The sequence below is a fragment of the Marmota monax genome, unplaced genomic scaffold (assembly GCF_021218885.2).
Source record: "Marmota monax isolate L192 unplaced genomic scaffold, Marmota_monax_Labrador192_F-V1.1 WCK01_AAM20220418_F8-fsc00157, whole genome shotgun sequence".
In the NCBI taxonomy this organism is placed as follows: Eukaryota; Metazoa; Chordata; class Mammalia; order Rodentia; family Sciuridae; genus Marmota; species Marmota monax.
In genome coordinates, this window is record NW_026694573.1 from 3,030,541 (window position 1) to 3,047,544 (window position 17,004).

At 45.5% G+C, this 17,004-nt stretch overlaps 1 protein-coding gene across 1 annotated transcript in view; it reads left to right on the forward strand.

Moving 5' to 3' along the window:
* Nucleotides 1-10,852: 10,852 nt before the first annotated feature.
* The window catches only part of Slc2a11 (solute carrier family 2 member 11), a 31,627-nt gene continuing 25,475 nt past the window's right edge, over nt 10,853-17,004 (forward strand). The window contains exon 1 of the mRNA XM_046421322.2: nt 10,853-10,956. The gene's annotated coding sequence lies outside the window, so the exon portion shown is untranslated. The remainder of the gene's footprint in view (nt 10,957-17,004) is intronic.

The following is a 17,004-nucleotide window of genomic DNA, read 5'->3' on the forward strand; positions in this document are numbered from 1 at the left end:
CTGTCTCCCCTGTGATTGGGGGCTGATAAGGCAGGCGCCTGGATTGGGGGCTGCGAAGCACATTCCTGGGAGGCTGGGAGTCCAGGGTTGGTGGGGGCAGCACGCCTGACAAAGGAGAAGACAGGCGAAACATTAAAGGGAGTAGCAGCTGGGTTCTGCTGCAGATGCACCTTCTCAGAGACATGGGGAATCCTCAGATAGGGGAACTGAAGCTTGGTGGAAGGCAAAGCAAGACCTGGGGCAGACCTCCATTTTCAGTCCTGTCCCATCTCAGGACAAAGGCCATTCTGCAGACAGAGGTCCACTTGTCCTTGGACCTTCAGGTACCTCTTAGTTATTTATGAAGAGAAGCTCTTGGCACCCCAAGTTCCAGGGGCCGGAAGACACAACAAGTCCTGGATGCTCTAATATCTGGGTGGCAGACCTGCCAGCTGGGCCATCTGCTATTTCCTGTGCAAAGACTGCCGACGTGAGAAAGACCTGTGGTCCCTTGGCAAAATGGCTATGAGCTCTGCTGTCCATGCCACCTTACTGACTCGGCAACCCTCCCTGTGGCAAAACAAGAAGAAATCCCCAAATTCCCAGGTCTGGTGAACCCCAAAGGAGCCCTAAATCTCCTGTCCAGGCTCTTGGTGGTGTTCACAGGCAAGACCTGCCTTCTTCCTCAGAGCCTCACACATAAGGGCAGACCCTCTTCAGCCCTGGTGACCACCCAGAAACCCAGAGCCACCCCTGCACACACACACACCCTTTTCCCCATGTTGTACTTGATGCTCCCACAAGACTCTTCAGTTCCTTCCCTCCTCTCCAGTAAACCTCAGTGCTACTACCACTGCTTATTCAGGTCTTGGCTTTTCTCCTCTGAGACTTCCCAAGTTCTCTGAACCATTCATTCATGCATTCCTTCATTCATTTTCTTCCCTAGCAGCCTAGATGTTCTGTTAAAAGAAGAGAGGAAGAGCAGATGGCAGAATTGCCCCCTACTTCAGGAATCCCTACCCAATCACCCACAAAGGGACCAGAGCTCACCTCTCTTACAATAGCACTTTATTTTTACATGTGTTTTAGTTCAAAGGCTGTCCATGCAGGTGGTATCAAACCAAAAGAATTAGTAAAAAGGTAAATGCTCTGTCCATGCTGAAGTTCTTGACCAACACATGGTAGGCTTTGTGGGCCCTGAAGACTCATCTGTCTCTCAGAGACCCAACCCCTTCTAATATATGGACCACTGTGGTGGGTGGGCCTCCCCTGCAGCTCCAGCCAGCCCCTCCCAGAAGCAGCTGTTTCCTGGTAAACCCTTCCTGTCTGGGCCATTGAGTATTTTTAGCACCAAATCCGGAAACCATGTACTGGGCAGCTGTTTACAGCCAGAGTGTAAGAACAGACCATCCAGGTAAGCTGTTTCAGACCTAGACCACAGAGGGTGCTACCTAGGCCTGGCCTGTCTAGTCCTAGTAGCAGAATCCAGATTTTCCAGGAATAAGCTGGCCTCCAGGTTGTATGGCAAGGGAGAAGGCAGAGTCAGGCAGAGGATGAGTCACAGTAGCCAGGCCAAGAAAAAGTGAATGGCCTGTGAAAAGCCTCTGAAGTACCTGGTGGGGACAGGGAGACAAGCAAAGGCAGGGACGAGAAAGGGACAGGGGTGCATATAATGTAAAGCAAGAGAGGGAGCCAAGCAGAGTTGTGTCAACTGTGGTCTGTGACAAGGACAGTGGAGGGAGAGTCATGGAAGGGTTTTGAGTGTGGTGGTGAGTCATAAGCAGCTGGCAGCTAAGGGACAAGAGCAGAAGCTGTCACCGAACACAGTGGTGCACACCTGTAATACCAGCAACTCTGAAGGCTGTGGCAAGAGGAACCCAAGTTCTAGACCAGCCTCAGCAACTTAGCAAGACCTGTCTCAAAATAAAATTAAAAGGGCTGGGGATGTAGGTCAATGATAAAACACCCCTGGGTTCAATCCCCAGGACAAAAAAAAAAAATCATATGCAGTCATCTGAGAGTATGAGAGGAGGAGGGTGGCAGAGAAGGAGGAAGCGGATCCACTGGCAGCAGCAGCATGCAGCAGGACTGGGGTTGAATGATGCCAGGACAGATGGCTGCTGGGCATGAAAGAGCCCACAGAGGGAGGTCAGACCCATGACGGGAAGCCAATGGGTCAAAGTGGGATTCAGTGTCTCTCCGTGGCCAGAAGAGCTCCTGAGGGACAGAGATACCACTATGGACATTCCTGACCATAGGTACATGGGAGCCCCGGGCTTGGAGGAGACAAAAGAGAAAAGGCCTGAGAGAGTGGACCGGCAGGGGCCCTGCAGAATCCATCTTTGGATTCTGACCTTCATGAGCTTGGCAGTGCGAGTGAGGGCAAGATGAGGCTCACTACTGGCTTGCAAAACCCTGGGGACAGTGAATCTTCCCCTGGGGAGACATAGATGAAGGCCTGGTTTGGGAGGGACACCATCTGTTGAATTTGGATAGGCTATTTGGGGTGCTGTGGGGACATGACAACCTTGAGAAAGCCTGGTCCCCTGCAGAGGCACAGTAGTTGTACATACAAATAGCAACTCTAGACCTGATGTCTGCTGGAGTGCAGGAGGCGAGGTCTTGGTAACCATGGATATATGTGAAGTCCAGGGCCAGGTCTTCAGCTTCATCAGCTTCAGGGATAACAGTGGGACATGACTGCTAACTGCCTCCTCCCCACCCCCACCCCCATGTCACAGTGATACTGAAGCCCAGTGTCTCTATGAAACAGGCAGATTGGAAGGGTCCATGTATATGTATAGAGTGTCTTTCAGCTTGCCAGGTTGGAGGGTCCATATTTCTATATGGGAGCTCCTTCCTGGGATAGACGCTGCTGGCCTCCCCCTCTGAGGCCAGTCTCAACCCTGAAGGAGTAAATGTCTGTGAGCAAGAATATACCAAGGCACGCTTGTAATCCTGGCAGCTTGGGAGGCTGAGACAGGAGGATCGTGAGTTCCAAGTCAGCCTCAGCAGCATCGAGGCACTAAGTAACTCAGTGAGACCCTGTCTCTAAATAAAATGCAAAATAGGGCTGGGGATGTGGCTCAGTGGTTGAATTCAATCCCCGGCAACCCCCCCCCCCCACCCCATATATATATATATATATATATCTCAAAGACGGATTGTATAGGGCCCATATCAGTCCTTTATTTGGGGCCTATTTCCTGCTGTCTTCTCCCAGCTGGAGTTGCCAGGTGCCTGTGATCAAGAATGTGTACAGTGGCCATTTTTGTACCTCAGGAGCTCTTCTGACAAGGGAGAGAAATTGAATCCCACTCCAAGCAGGGAGAGAAGACCACACCAGTGAGCTATCCATGGACAAATAGCCATGGCAGGGCCACAGACAAGGACAGTGGTAGAATAGGAAGAGGGCAAGCTAGGCAGGGAAAATGGCCTGGGCAAAGTGAAGAGGCAGGAATGGACCTTGTGGCTGCTCAAAGGCAAGGCAAAGACACCGTGAAATGCAGGAGACTGTAGTTGCTCAGTGATTCTGGCCAGACTCTGCAGCATGGTTTGCCAAATTCACTTAAATCTCACCACTCTCTGATGAAGCAGTTTACTATTACAGATGAGAAAGCAGAATCAGAGTAGTTAAGTAACCTGTCTGAGGACACACACATAAAGAGGTACCAAGATAGCAGGGTGCCGGTCCTGTCTTTGTCACCCTGAGGGGCAATAGAGGTGCCCAAAGAAGGAAATTAAGTAACCCCCACCCCATCACTGGGGCACAGAGGAGTGAGGGCCATCATCCCCGCATGTCAGTGGAGTGCATTACCAGCCAGCAGTGTGCAGCCTCAGACCAGTGCTGTGAAACCTCTTTGTAACCTCAGGGCTCCTCAGGCTCTCTGCTCCTCAGCTGCTTCCCTGTGTCCATGCCTGTTTCATTGTCTCTAACCCCCTATGGCTGGATGAGATGGCTCCTGTCCAACCCCTAGCTGTGCTCTGTGGGGCTGACCTGAGCCTGTCCCCCACGTCCCCCACTCCCCAGCCTTCACAGTCCTCAGCAATTGCCAGTAATTCCCACATCCTCCAGTGACTGCTGTTGGAATGTAAAAGCCACCTCCGGAACCACCTCCCAGAGCATGTGTGTGCGGGGTGGCTTCCCCTCCCCCGCTGCTGCTATTTTTGGGCTCAGAGCTTCAGGCTGTGTTTTGGGAGAAGCAGATTATCTGCTTGGCAGAGTCAGCCAAAGGGTTACAAGTTCCCAGAAACAAAGCCTGGAGAGGCAGTGAAAAGACTTCAGGCCCTGTGAGCGTCTGTGCTGCTTGTCTGCACACCCAGGAGCTGTACTCTTGGGTTCTACACAGAGGGGGTTTGGCTGTATGATCCCAGGTGTGTATGTGTGTGCAGCCTGTGGGCACATTGTTCTGCAGTTGTCCTTGAAATCATCAAGCAGTGCTGGCTTAAAAGAAATCTGGAGGGACAAGGGCCACTCTGGGAGCCCTTGCCCATGACTCAGAGCCATGGGCAGGTGGAAAGGAAAAGCCCAAGGTTCTCCCCACCTCCCATCTGGCTTATACTCACTGACACTCCCACTGAGCAGCCAGGTCCTGCATGTGTTCACCACACACACACACACACACACACACACTCACCAGGGATTGTCCAACCACTAGGAAAATAAACTCCTACCAGTGTGCTGGGACAAGAACCCAGGTGTCCTTGTCTTCTCACAGTGACACCATCAGCCAGCATTCCTGCCTCCACATTGTTCTCAAAACATTCTCTCAGTTCTTCTTCTTCTTCATGAGGTATTGGGAGGCCTCTTCAAGAAAAAAAAAAATGAATGCACGACATGTGACATCTGTTCTGTGGTCTCAGCATTGGGAAGGCTGAAATAGGAGGATCAATTGAGCTTGAGAGTTCAGGGCCTGTCTGGGCAACATAGCAAGACCCCATCTCCTCAGAAAGTTCAAAGAAAGAAGGAGAGAAAGGAAAGGAGGGAGGAATGGAAAAGTATAGATGCAAGATTAGGTACCAAAATGAATATTTATTTAAAATGAGAATGCAAACAAAACACACGACAAATTCATAAAAGCTGACAAACCACCTGCAAACAAAGTGCAGGGGGAAAAAAAAATCCCCTCTCTGATAAGAAGATGACTTGATGGCCCACCCTGCCCAGGTCAGGTGGGGCTTGAAAAAAGAACCAGCATGTACTAACCGGGCCCTTACATGTCGATGACCATGTAATGGAGAAACCGAGACCTGGGTATAGGGAGGGCTCACATGAAGTGGTGAAGGTTAGGAAGAGACATATTGGCTGTTTTGCTTCCATATCCTAAACCTGCAACAACTAGCCCAGCCATGAGGGGACTGGCTACCTTGGCGTCCACCTCCTCTCCCTTCTCTGTAGAGAGAAGATGACCCCTGCCCCAGGAATGCAGGCGTCAGAGCTTCTGAAGCTGGCCTAGCCATCATCCCTGTTCCCCACACCCCCCCCCCCGCCCTTCCCCTCCAGATGTGGATGCAGCTGTATTTTTAGAATAACCCACCACAGGACATTCTTTCCTTCTAATTAAGATGACTTTCAAATCTTTGGGCAATCAGCCTCATTGTTCAGTCCTCAAATATCAAAGGGTGGCCAGGAGGCACTGCCTCAGCTGGTTATAGGGTGGGGTTTGTTTTCTTTTGCTTTTATAACCATTATATTGAAAATGAGACCCAGAGCCTGAGTGAACCCATGCCAACTCTGAGAAGGATGGTGAAGCATTATTTCGGGAAGAGTTTGCAGGAGTTGCCCCAGGCCTCGCCTTGTGTATTTTATTCCCTATCTCAGTTAGGGATGCTTAGCTATAGACTGCAGTCCCCTGGTTAAATCACCCAAGGTTAGGTTAGGGTCTGTCTAGGTCAAGTGTCTGATCTGGCTTCAGATATCCACCCTCAGGATTATTGGTCCAGGCACTTTTAGGAGCTATGGATACACTGTGCAGTTGGCTGGCCAACTATTAGAATGTCCCCATTTTACAGGTGAATAAATGGAGGCTGGGAGAGAGGATGTGCTTGTTAGAGCTGCAGGAGCCCCACTGGTGTTGGTCATAGCCAGGCCTGTGGCCAGCCTACTATGCTACAAGGTAGTTCATTGCCTGTCTTGGCCCCCTGGTGCCCAAGGTCAGCAGGACTTCCAAACTTCAACCTAGAAGGTCGAGTGCCCTCCTAGGAGGCTTCTGGTATGGAACAGACAGCTAGTCCAAGTGGAGGACATAGGGAAGGCAGCAAGAAGGAGGACATCTGCACTCCTTTGAACACCTGGAATACAGGCTGCAATACATTCTCCATTCCAGAGCACAGAGTCCGGTGACAGATGAGAAAATAGAGGCTCAGACAGGTCAAGAAAACAGAGGTGCTCTGCCTGCTGGTGATGATGTGCTAGGTATCACTACCACTCAAACCCAGTGACGGGTCAGCATAAGCTCTGGGGAAAAGGCCAAGGGTCTTGGGGTCCAGCCTGAGCCCTGACTCCAAGTAGAAAGCATCTGCCCAGACCCCTGTCTGACCTCGTATGAACCAGAGTTGAGGTACATGGCCAGGCAGGGCCAGGCCGAGCTAGGCGACGTCGGCGGGGGTTGGGTGGGTCGGTGGGGGGAACACCAAGCTTTTCAACTCCCATCCAGGCCTTGATCCACCTTGCACTTCTGCACTGGGTACTGGGTAGGGGTCAGAAATTAAAATTGCCCCAGGTCAGATGGGGTAGGGCGGAGGCTAGGGGTAACGGCCAAGACTCAGGGCGCACGGGTGCTGAGGGACAGGGCGAGGGAAAAAGGGGGAGATTCCCCCGGATGAAATGCCACTCCTCCCATGGGTGCACAGCACAGTCCTCCTTTGTTTTATCGCTGCAAGAAGCCTTCAGGATCAGGCGGACCTCGGCTGGGCCGGCTCCCAAAGAGCCCGGGCTTTGTCGTCCCCTCGAGGCTAAAGCCGGTCTCTGCGGCGACTGGGAAATCCCAAGAAGCAGGCGTGGTTGGGGTTGGCTGGGGGCGGGATCCTTGAGCCGGGCTGGGGTGCCCAGGCGCAGGGGCGTTTTCTGAGATAGCCCGGTAACTGGAAAGGCACACCGCTGGTCCCGTGGAGGTACTGTAGAAGAGCTAGCGGGCTCCCAGGGAGGATGCAGTTTGGGTGGGGATCAGTCTCAACAGCCGGTTTCGCTAGATTGTTTTTTTACAGTGAACTGTCCCCCTCCGTTTCCTGCTGTGTGACAGGGGAAGATCTCTGCCCGTTTGGGGCCTCAGTTTCCCCATCAGTAAAGTAATGAGCCTAGCGTGTAGGAAGGTGACTGTCACAGTTCACTTCTCCGCTTCACCTTCCTACCTAGGAAACAAACTAGGTGAGGATCTAGTGCAGTTGGTTGGCATCCCTCCCACTCAGCTAGTGCGGCTTGGTCTCACCCTGGGGCAAGGCCAGCGAAGACCCTGACCCTGTACGATTACCAGGCTGGACTTGGCAATCTGAATTAGAGCAGCTCCTATTTGCAGGGGAGCTGTAAGGGTGGGCATGAGTGTGGACACGTGTTTAATTTCCCGTAGCTTCAGGGTTTCCTCTGTAAAAGAAGTCACCCAAGTGTGGATTGGAGAAATGAACACCTGGGGCTACGCAGGGCTCAGGGCTGATGCAAGCATCAGGCTGCTACAAATAGAACTATGACTTTGACATACTCAATTAACTCCCAGTTAATGTTTGCTAGAAGAAACTTCACCTTCCTGGTTAAAGGTCAATACTTACTGGTTGGGTACCCCACAGTACACACCAGAAGCTCTATCTAACTCTGGCTGGTAGAGGGGTGGGGCGTCCAGGAGGGATTTTGGGGTGAACCGTGGGGCAAAGAGCTATTATTCTAACAGTGGTAAGAGTGGGGTTATGAACACAAAAAGTTAAATCCAGTTCTAAACTCAGTACTTATCCCCATGCCCACACTCAAGCTTTTATTACATAACTATACATTCTTTTTTTTTAAATTTTTAGTTGTAGATAGACAAAATACCTTTATTTTATTTATTTATTTTTATGTGGTGCTGAGGATTGAACCCAGTGCCTCACACTTGCTAGGCAAGCACTCTACCACTGAGCTACAACCCCAGCTCCAATCCATGCATCCTTATACAACTTAAGTATGATTTTGCATATTTCCAAACTCTAAGGCAATATATGTATGTTTATTTCTGCAACTTTGTTCTTGGGGCATTGTGAATTGGCCCATACTGATATTCTTCCTCTTGTCCAGTGAGTGATATTCTATCAAATATCACAACTCCTGTCTTCCTTCCCCTGGCAGTGCAAGGGACCAAACCCAGGGCCTTGTGCATGCTGGGCACACATAGGCACACACTCTACACTGAGCTCCATCTCCAGTGCTGTGTCCATCCCCCCGCCCTCTTTTTTTGATACTGGATATTGAACCTAGGGGTGCTCTACCACTGAGCTATATCCCCAGTCCTTTTTATGCGCCCAGGCTACCCTTGAACTTGTGATCCTCCTGCCTCAGCTCCCAGAGTAGTTGGAATTAAAGACATGCACCACCATGGAGGCTCTCCATTTTCTTGATTCTTGATATTTGGGTGGTTTCTGGTTTTCCTGTGTTTCAACCAATGTAGAATTTTTGAGCATTGAATTAAGAATTTCTCCCAAGGCATACCCAGGAACTCTTGGAATTACTGGGTCAAATGGTATTTTTAACTTCAACTTCCTAGATATGCCCAAACTGCTGTTCTAGCATGAAAACACCAATTTACATTTTCAGCAATAATACATGAACATTTCAACTGATCCTCATCAAGACTTGGTATTGCCAGAATTAAGCTGTTAGTCTGATGAGTGTGAGATAATATGCTGTTGTGGATTTAATGACTATTAATATAGGTGAGCTTAGTCCATTATTTTTTGCTATACTAAAACATCTGAGGTTGGCTAATTTAAAAGGAAAAAGGTTTATTTGGTTCCAAACAGCATGGCATCAGCATCCTGGTCATAACATGCTAGAGAAATGAAAAAGAACACCCTGCAATAGAAAAGATCAGCCTTTATAATAACCTGGTCTCTAGAGAAACAACTTACTCCAGGAACCCAGCATTAATCCTTTCATGAAGGTGGAGCCCCCATGACCTAATTACCTTCCACCAATGTTCCACCACCTCAACACTGCTACTCCTGGGGACCAAGCTTTCAGCACACGAATCTCTTGGAAATCACATCCAAGTATTTTTCCATTAATTTAAAATTTTTTTTTTGTATTTGTAGATGGACAGAATGCCTTTATTTTATTTGTTAATTTTTATGTGGTGCTGAAGATCAAACCCAGTGCCTCACATGTGCTAGGCAAGCACTTTGCCATTGAGCTACAGCCCCAGCCCATGTATTCTTATCTATAAATTCCTTTTGCCCATTTTGTTTAAATTACTCTTATTTAGGAATTCTTTATATACTTCAAATACCATTACTTTTTTCACTTTAAAACTTTTAATTTCAGAACATTTTTGTATTTATAAAATGTTGTGAAGATAGTAAAGAAAATTCCATAAAATCAAATAGTAATACTTATTTGGTCTTAAGCTTGTAGGTATCTTCTCATATTGGGTAGCTCTTATTTTAATCAATTAATTAATTAAAACATTGTTTGGTACTGAAACTTGAACACAGAGTCTCCCACATTCCAAGCACACACTCTATCACTGAGGTATAACTCCAGCTCCAGGTAGCTTTTAATTTTTTAGTTTCACCTTTTAATTGTCTTCCCCACCTCCTCACTTTTTTTTTTTTCTTGTACCAGGGATTGAACCCAGATGCGCTTAACTACTAAGCCACACCCCTGCCCTTTTTTTTTTTTTTTTTTGTGCTTGCAATCTTCCTGCCTCAGTGTCCCAGGATACTAGGATTACAGGTGTGTGCCACCACACTGGCAGATTTTTAATTTTTTTAATTAAAAAAATTTTAGGTGTTGATGGACCTTTACTTTATTCATTTATTTATTTGTGGTGCTCAGAATTTAATCCAGTGCTAGGCAAGTGTTCTACCACTGAGCCACAACCCTAGCCCCCAGATTTTTTATTTTAATGAAGGTAAATCCTCATAAGAAATGTGTATAGTTTATTTACCCTTAGATTATAAAAATATTCTAATTTTTTTTTCTAAAATGTTTAAAGTTTGCCTTTCACAATAAAATGTGTGTGCACCTGGAATTATTTTTGTGTATGGGGTGAGACATGATTCTGTTTAACCTTAGGGCTGCAAATACCCCAAGCATACTGTTTACCAACTCCAAAGAAAGAACTTGAAGGAGTTAACAGAGAGGTCATGTTATTATTTATATACTCCTCTGAGGTGGCAGGCCAGGATGCAGTAGATGGCCATACCATACATACAAGCAGAGAGAATATATGGGACAGAGTGCATACCCATTGTGCAAATGGGTTTCTTGAGATGTTTTATGAGTCAATTCTTTCACTTTACAACTAAGATCATAATTCTTTGTTTCTCACCTAAAGCTTGGAGGCAAGGAAAGTGGCCGGTTTCCCCTATTTCCTTCCTACCATGTTCTTTAAAGTTCTTCTTAGTCAGGTGGGGTGGTACATACCTGTAATCCCAGTAACTCTGGAAGTTGAGACTGGAGGATCTCAAGTTCAAGGTCAGCCTCAGCAAATTAGTGAGAGTCTGTGTCAAAATAATAAATAAATAAAAATGGCTGGGGATGTGGCTCCATGGTAGAATGCCCCTGGATTCAATTTCTGGTACTGAAAAAAATATATACTTTTTATCTCAATGTCCTAGGCACTAACTAGTGTTTACCCAACATTCTATCCCTTCTGTGTCTTGAAAAGCCCCTCACAATCTTATACATCCCCAGGTCTTCTGTGAAGCCCTCTGAACAGGACTATGGCGTCACATTGCATCCATATCTTACAATAGCAGTACAAAAAGCAAGAACTTATCAGCAAGTGTGCTAAGGTAATTAAGATAACATTGATTTATTTGGACACTTGGGTTAAAGCATGAGTGAAACTGTGTGTAGACCAGTTCTATTTTTGTTGTTTGTTTGTGTTGTGATGCTGGGGATTGAACCCAGGGCCTTGTGCATGCAAAGCAAGCACTTTACCAATGAACGATAGCCCCAGTCCAATGTTTGTTTTTTGGTACCAGGGATTGAATCCAAGGGTGCTTTACTACTGAGCCACATTTCCAGCCCTTTTATATATTTTATTTAGAGACAGTGTCTGCTAAGTTGCTTAAGGCCTCGCTAAGATGCTGAGGCTGGCTTTGAACTCGAGAACTTCCTGTCTCAGCCTCCTGAGCCACTGGGATTATGGGTGTGTAGTGCCACACCTGGCTTCATTTCTGTTTTATCCAAGTACATTAGGTCTCATTTGTAGGTTGGCTTCCCAGGAAAGTCCTTGTGTTGCAGCCAGAGAGTTTCGAGAAAGATCCAACAGTCAGTCTGGTTGGCATGATGTGCAACTTCCATTGCCCAGTCCAGGAATAAGTTATGCTAAATTATGGAGAATATGACAAATATTTAATAGGCATCAATAATGGAAAATTAGCTCCATGGAACAGTATATAGACTACTGTATGATCTTGTATTAGTAGAGTAGCCTACACAGGCCTGGGCAGGTGTACCAGACCAATCTATTTGTTTGAACTTCAGGGATATAAAAAGAATAAGACACCTCTGGAATATATAGCTGCCATAAACTGATATGTAGTGTCCTTAAGTGATGACTCCCAAGAGTAACATCACCATACTTGTTAGAGTCAGGTTCCTAACACAGTAGGCTTTATGTGTAAATTCAGACATTCTCTTTCCCCTCAAGGGGTCAGTAATGCAAACCACTGGAGGCTCATTTGTACAGTCCATGACCAAGGAGCATTAGCTCCTTGTCTCTGATATGAGGTCTTGAGACTCCAGAAACAGTAAGTTGTTACTTGTGCCCCAGGCCTGCTTAAGAAAATGTTCAGTGCAAGTGTCCTTTATCTGTAACCTTAGTGCTGGTGCCCATGGGCAAGTTAACATGGTAGAAATGGCTACAAACTGCTGATGTCTGTGTTTCTCATTTAATGTCCTCAGTTATCTCAGGAGTTAGAGTTATTTTCAGTCTTTAAGACTTATTTCATCAGGCCATTCATTTTTTTTCTTCAATTAAACCAGCTCCTGTTGGATTGTATGACAGGTAGGAAATCCATAATATGTCCTGAGCTCACTGTGGTATGTCATGACCTGTGAAATGGGTTCTTTGGTAACTCTCAATTACCCCTCGTGTGCCATACATGGCACTCAGTGGGGTCAGTCCCTTAATAGTTGCCTTTTGATTAGTTCTTATGTTTATTTTGGCCCATTCATGTATGATCTCCATTATCTCTTGATGACCATATATCAATGTACAGTGAGTTTGCATCAAGCCTGTAACTGTGTCCACAAAAGTCAAAGCATATTTGACCCCTTCCAATAGCGGGAGATGGCTAGCGTAGTGTATCTGCCATCACTGAAAAGGGATGTCATCTTGTTTTATGTGCCTTTGTATCATCTGATTAAATGTCTCTGTATGATGTTGTAGGTATAGCTCCGAGAGCAGGCAAGACAGTTTTAGCATGTAGCAACAATATCATTTTTTTTTTTTGGTACCAGGGATTGAACCCAGGGGTGTTTAACCACTGAACCACATCCCCAGTCCTTTTTATTTTTTTTATTTTGAGACAACTTGCTAAGTTGCTTAAGGCCTCACTATTTGCTGAGGCTGACTTTGAACTTGTGATCCTTCTGCCTTAGTCTCCAGAGCCACTGGGATTATAGGCATGCACCACCGTGCCCAGCTAGGATTCTTTTCTTTTTGGTACCAGGGATTGAACTCAGGGGCACTCAACCACTGAGCAACATCCCCAGCCCTATTTAGTATTTTATTTAGAGACAGGATCTCACTGAGTTGCTTAGTTCCTCGCAGTTGCTGAAGCTGGCTTTGACCTCACAATCCTTCTGTCTCAGCCTCCCAAGCCACTGGGATTATAAGCGTGTGCCACCGTACCTGGTTTAGGATTCATTCTGATATAATTATAAAACCATGGAGTATAATTTGCTTTAACTCAGTTCCTGGTACTTGCCTTTCCCCTCTCCTTCTTCTTCCTCCAGTTCCCTTCCCTCTACTCTATTGATCTTTCTTTTTTTTTCCAGCCACATTTTTTTTATCGGTACATTATAGTTGTATACTATACTGATCTTTCTGCTATTTACTAATATTTTTTAAATTAGTGCCTTGTGGATATACATAATGGTGAGATTCACTGTGGTATATTTATGTATGTATGTAGGAAAGTTATGTCAGATTCGTTTCACTGTTCCTGTCCCTTCTCCCTCTCTCTCACTCTCCTTCCACTACTCTGCTGATCTGTCTTCTATTTTGATGGACTCCCCCACCTTTTTTTTTCCCACCCTTTATTTTGGATTAGCTTCCGCATATCAGAGAAAATATTCGGTCTTTGACTTTCTGGGTCCAGCTTATTTCTCTTAGTATGAGAGTCTCCATTCTATTTATTTACTAGAAAATCCCATAATTTCATTCATCCTGCTTTCTTAGCAGCCACATAGGGTAGTTAAAGGGACTGTGGTTTGAGCAAATTATGTTTATTTTGGCCCATTCATGTATGATCTCCATTATCTCTTGATGACCACAGGAAGCCAGTATTGTTTGGTGGTAATTATCTGGCCAATAGGAAGCTGTTTTATATGCGTCCTTAAGATTGGCTTTACAATAAATAAATAAATATTAAAAGAAAACATGAATAAGCAATCAGCAAAGAAGTAGAAAAAATATATTGGTTTTACAGTTGACACATGTTTAATCTCCCAGCAATGCAAATAGAACTTTCTTACTGTAGAGAGTAAGATATTTTTGTAGTTTGTAGATATTTACCCCATAAGTTATCAATATCTATAATATATCGAGGAATGGGAGCTATAAACACCAGGTGGGGTGGGTGGCAGGAGTCAAAGCTGCAGTGTCAATGTTATGGTTCAGACTCTTAATATTTTCCCCTCATGTCTTTTGAGGCAGCTAACTTGCTTGAGAATTTGTCAGGATTACCATATATCAATGTACATTGAGTTCACATATCCACTAATACTGTTACTCTGAATATTTTTTGAAGAGTAACGTATTGCCAATTGTATATATGGCCTCTGGTCCAGAGACATGGCTGAGACCTCTGTGCCTTGATTTTTTCCCCTAGTCAGCCCATAACCAGGTGTTCATAAACTCCTCAGGGGGAGCTATGACTCTGCTTTCATTATTTCTCCTAATAGGAAAGGCTTGTCTTTGTCTCCTCTGGGCATAGGAGACACATTTACCTTTCTGTCTCCTTCCCTTTTCCTTACTGAGAGGTAATATATGAAACTTTCTGTCCTTTGGCAATTGCTTACATAATTGTACTAGAGTGCCACTAGATTTTTAATTTTACTTTCATCCACTCCTGCTGTTATTAAGCCCACTCACATCTGCTCACAGGAGTCTTGGAGAGATCCTCCAAGTTTTAGCAGGGTTTTTTGGATTTGCATTTTCTGTGGCAATCTTTCTGTCTCCCCTAGGTCTGATATCAGTTGCACTTCTCATTATCCCCTACTAATGGGGATAATATTGATATAGGATACCATAAATGGACAGAGGGGCTGTGTGTAATGCTGCATGCCTCATTGCAACTTTGAAAATCATACTGTCTGGTCCTGGGAAAGGCTGCGTATAAATAGCATGTTTCTCCCCGAGTTCCCACAAATAGTTCTTCCATAGAAACCCAGATGCCTCTGGGCAAAGGAACATCTGATTTTGGCCATGCGGTGTGAGTGGCAAAAAGCAGCCAACCTAGTAAAATGACTCCACATTTTCATCAGTGGCACTGGTATAAAGTTACTGATGCAAAGCAGGGTGAAGAGTTACCAAAACCATTTTAGACAATTCCATACCATCTGACATTATCCCATCTGCTCCAGAGTCCCACAAATGGAACAGCCATGCCGGTATACTTTTTTTTTTTTCTTTCATTTCTGCCTGTAATTGGACCCCAGTTCCTGTAGTTCTGCCAGGGTATATAGAGAGATTTGGTATATCTCTCCAGAGTGGGGGGAGAACATCTGGATCAGTCCCTTCAGGTCACTCCTGCTGGATCTTTAACTTTTGGACCATTTCAAGACTAGCTTCCATTACGGTTTTGTTCTCTACCTCAACTTTTGAATCACTGGAGCTAGTGGACACCCTGAGTGGGTCCCAAATATGAGGATGCTAGTTTTCACTAGTCACTGACACCTTAACATGGGCTCTGCACCTGCAATGTCCCCTTAATTTAGCATAACAGCATGCCAGGAGCTGTAGACATTTGTCTGCAAGTTCTAAACGGTGTGACAGCACATCCTTGCTGTTAGCCTGTATAAAACAGGCATCTCTTTCTAGTCTTAACTTTTCTGTACTATGTGTAGTTGAGCCTGACTAGCTAACTCCTGTTCTGTGGCTAACTTTAATGCACAGGGCAGGGGCCTTACCACCACTCCAGAAACATTCTTTGTTTCCTTTTGCTTTCCCACAACTACTTTGGATGCTGCTTTCAACACTTGTAGCACTCCTCCTTACATTTTGGCATGTCCCCATAGGCACATGGTAGTCCCCATCCCTCTAATATGGAAGCCACCTCAAACCACATCAAGGCTGTGACTAACCCAGGATTTCCTCTCCAGAACCCATGTCCTTCTCCAACTCCAGAGCCAACACAATACATTCCTCTTGGGGATCCTTCTGACTGTGCCAGTTGTTCAACCCCAGAGCTGCAGTATTCCCCAAGAATACTGTTTACCAATCCCAGAGACAGAACTTGGAGGATTCAAAAGAGAGATTTTGGTCATTTGATTATTCACACACTCCTCTGAGGTAGCAGGCCAGGATACAGTGGAGAGCCAAACTGTGCCTACAAGCAGGCACCTGCAGGATAGGCTGCATGCCCACTGTGCAGATGGATATCTTGAGATGTTTTATGAGTGTATTCTTTTACCTTACAACCAAGGTCACTCTGCTTTGATCCTCACCTAAATACTGGAGACACAGAAGTGGCCAGTTTCCCCTCTCCATTTCCTTCTTTATTGTTTAGAGTCCTTACCTCACCACCTAGAACAAGATTTCCTAGGTACTGACTAGGTATACCCCAACAAGATCCAATTTAATTTCCCCTCCATATAATCAATTGTCATAATACAGTTTATTAGTCCATCATTTCTCACTCATTTTTATGGTGGGGGGAAGCAATTGTTGTCTTGAGAATAATAACTATCTAAACAAAATATAAGCAGTTGAAACCAACGAGGTTTTAAATTTTGGGGAGGGGCATACTGGGAATTGAACCCAGTGCCACTTAACCACTGAGCCCAGCTGCCCCCCCTCTTTTAAAAAATATTTTTAGTTATATATGGCACCTTTATTTATTTGTGTGGTGCTGAGAATCAAACCCAGTGCCTCACCCAGTGCTAGGCAAGTGCTCTCCAACAGAGCCATAGCCCCAGCCCTCCCCAAACTTTTTAAATATTTTATTTAGAGACAGGGTCTTGCTGAGTTGCTTAGGGCCTTGCTAAATTTCTGAGGCTGCCTTTGAACTCGCAAACCTCCTGCCTCAGCCTCCCAAGGTGCTAGGATTACAGGCGTGCCCCACTGTGCCCTACCCAACAAGGTGTTTTTGGAAATGATAACAATATTATGAACAAGTTGTTTACCTGGGAATCAAGAATGGTTCATCATTGGAAAGTCTAATAATGTGATTGATCTCATAAACAGGTTAAAGGAAAATATTAATATCATCATCTCAATAACTGCAGAAAAAGAATGTAATAAAATATAATTGCTAATATTTTGTTTTTCCTTAAATTCACTCTTTCTAGAAATTATTAAAAAATTCAGAGCAGAAAAAAAAATCAAACTAGAAACAAAACAAAGAGACTGCAGTGCCTTATTATGGTGTCTGCCCTATAGCAGTCTT